Genomic DNA, 3,550 nt, shown 5'->3' on the forward strand with positions numbered 1-3,550 from the left:
ACAAACAAGCCTTAGAAAATGAATTCAGGGATATTGAATATGACATTGAAAGTAACATTGAGTGAATGACTAAGAAAATTATCTTTGTATACAAATAGAGGGATTAAATGCATTTTACCAATCTGTATGTTGGTATATCTCCCTATAGCTATCTATCTATTTATAGTCTATCTACATATCTACATATCTACCTATATACATACCTACCTACTTACTACCTAATTTTCTATATAAAACAATCCAAGACTCAACTTATAGATGATAATGATGTGATGAGGCGGTGGGTGTTGGGGGCTGCAAGGAGACTAAAAAGGTGCTGAGTAGTAGCAGAAAGTTAAGAGTAGACACTGGATGCATAAAATTAATATGTTTAACTTTCAAAGCAGGAGATTAGTTATGTAATAACAGGCATAAAGGAAGACGAAGAGCTAAAAGGGGTGACAGACAGAAATAAAAAATAAGATGACAAAAATAAGCCCTAGGAGAACAATAATTAACATAAAAGAAAATTCTTTATACATCAATCAAAAGTTCTAGACTCACTTGAAACAAAAGAACAACAGAAGTTTGAATATAATGATATAGAAAAGAAGATATTCTTAACCAAAAGGAAACTGGTTTAACAATTTTAATAACAGATAAATAAATTTAATATGACTTTAAAACCTCCATAAGAGAAAAATAGATATGTTAGCTCTTATTTAAAAAGATAGATCTAGAACACAAGAGCTGGAATGAACATATAACTTCCTAGTTTTTTCAAGCCCACTCACAGAAACCAACATTGTTTTAGACCTCAAGGGAAACTTCATAAAATCAAAGAATCGGCATCTCAAAAACTATCTTCTTTGATCATAATACAATAAAGTGAAATTGATAACAAGGGAATAGCTTAAAATTCAATACATCTAGAAACTAAAACATAAATCTTACATGAAGGAGGATCTCATAAGACAATTCAGAAAAATACTTAAAAGTGCATGACAATGAAAATACAACATGCCAAAGCATATGACACAGAAAAATTCTGCTTGGCAAAAGATTTCTAGTTTTAAGTACATTTACCAAAGAGCAAGAAAGAAGTAAGAGAAACACTCAAGACAAACATCCATTTCAGGAAGTTAGTAGAACAGTCACAGAATGATAAAGACGACCAGACAAGCAAGGAGGAGGTAAGGAAGAGATCACTGAAATCGAAAACAATCAAATAAAAAAAGTTCAACCAAGCAAAACCTCGTTCTTTGAAAAGATTAATAAATAAACAATCATCAGGTGATCAAGAAAAACAGAAGCAATTTAAATGAGATGAAATCCGGAATGAAAAAGAAATGTCTAACTATAGACACAACAGTGATTGCAAGATAGCAAAGGAATATTATGAACAATTATATGATTACAGATTTTCAATATTAAACAGGAATGTTTGGAAAATATATTAAATACCAAAATTGGTGCAAAACAAGATAGAAAACTTCAGTAGATCATTATCTACTAAAGAAATTCAGGTAATGATTAGAGCCCACCCCATATCCATCAATAAGTCACAGATCAAATGACTTCAAACATTCAATAGAACAGGTTAACTTTATATATATTACTGCAGAAGATGGAAATTTAAGAGTTCTCCACTTAGTTTCATGAGGGTAATATAACCTTGATTCCAAACTGGAAAATGAAAAAACAAGAAAAGAAAGAATTATAGACTCATTTAAGTTATGACATATGCAAAAGTCAAAAAAGTATTTAAAATATTTTATAATGATCAATTAGAGTTTAGTCCAAGAATACAAATGTTATTCCACATCAGAAATTTATCAACTTACCACATTAATTGAAGGAAATAATTATCTCAATAGAATCGGAAAAAGAAATTGATATTATTGAAAATTATGTTTTTTTTAAAAAGAAAACCTCTCAGGAGACCAGAGATAGACTCTTCCGTAGCTTATAGAAAGCTGTATACCAAACCCTTACAGGAAATTTAGAGAGAAATATTTGCTTTTTGTTTTAAGATCAGCATGACCACAGATATATCTTAGCACTGTTATGTTACATTTCACTAAATTCCTTGGCCAATTTTGTAAGAAATGAAAAAAGCAATAAAATGTATAGGGATTAGAAGGGAGAAAAATACTGTCATTTTTTGCAGAGTACTTGATAAACAGAATCACTTGGAACACTATGGAACTAATGAAACAATTTTTAAAGCTTCTGGATAAGAATAAATTTGGCATAATTAACCCATAAAAATCAATAATGTCCTTTTATACTGCAAATAACCAGCTCGATATTATAATAGGAAAAAAGTATCATTCATAAATAATAAAAAAATGATTTAGGTATTAGCCCAAGAAAAGATGTAGATATAGAAAAGCTCTATGGAAAACATTAAAACTCTATTAAAAAACATAAACAACACATAAATTTATGTCTGCATAAATACAGATCTCTCTGTGCCCAAAGACGAAATTTCACTATGGTTGAAATAACTTACTATAAACACGTTAATTCTCAACAAATTAGTATTTGAATTAAATCTGATCTCTACAGAATTTTTAAAGAATTTGAAGAGCATATGCTAAAGTTTATAAAAAAGCACAAAATGTACTTGAATAACTGTCCATTTTGAAAAAAAAGAGCAAAGAAGGGGACTCACTCTACAAAAATTAGAATATAGTCTGAAGATACAATGTCGTATTTGTGAAAAAGCAGACATAAAGCCCAAGGGAACAGAATAAAGAACATAGCAATTGACCCTGTGTGCTGAAAAGATAGGCTATTTAATAGGAAACAGTATTGAAAAATTTATTCATTACATGGAGAAAATTGTTGGACCACTGTTGAATTTCAACTGGATTAAAAACATAGTTTGATAGGGATAATTCTGAACTAATAAAAGAAAAAGTAGTTGACAACTGTAATGCAAATATATGATGGATTTTGCTACATTTAAAGAAAACAATTTCAGTACCAGAAATGACAATGTCTCCAAAGTCCAACAAATGGATTATTTCTTGAAATGTCACTTTTAAATTCTAAAACATAGTTCTCAAGAAAATATGCAAATGTGTATACACACACACACCAGGGACTTCTATTGAAAAGTAGGTAAAAGTGGTATCTCATGGAAAGAGAAACACTAATGTCTAAAAAGCACATGAAGAGATGTTCATTACCTCATCAGATGACGGTGCAATGCTATTTCTTTCTGAGCAGTTGGTAAATTTAACAAGTCAGATTATTTCCAAGCATTGGCGAAGTGTGGAAGGCCTACATTTCTAGTAGAAGTGCAAACGGATACGGCTGTTCCATAGGACAGTCTTGCCCTACTTAGTGATAGTAAGTGTGCACGTACTGTGCAATCACACGCAGCTATAGATCCCCCAAAATTCTCACAAAAGTAGGTCAGAGGACAAGGATGAGGACTGGCATTATAATACTAATTTTGCTGGCAGACAATGGAAAGTAACCTAGGCTTGTATTTCTAGGGCAATGGAAAAGCAAAATATGGATTATTATAAAGTAGTTGGAGCAGTAAACAGGATACCAT

The sequence above is a fragment of the Ursus americanus genome, chromosome 17, assembly GCF_024610735.1.
Source record: "Ursus americanus isolate L20-20 chromosome 17, mUrsAme1.1.p, whole genome shotgun sequence".
Lineage (NCBI taxonomy): Eukaryota > Metazoa > Chordata > Mammalia > Carnivora > Ursidae > Ursus > Ursus americanus.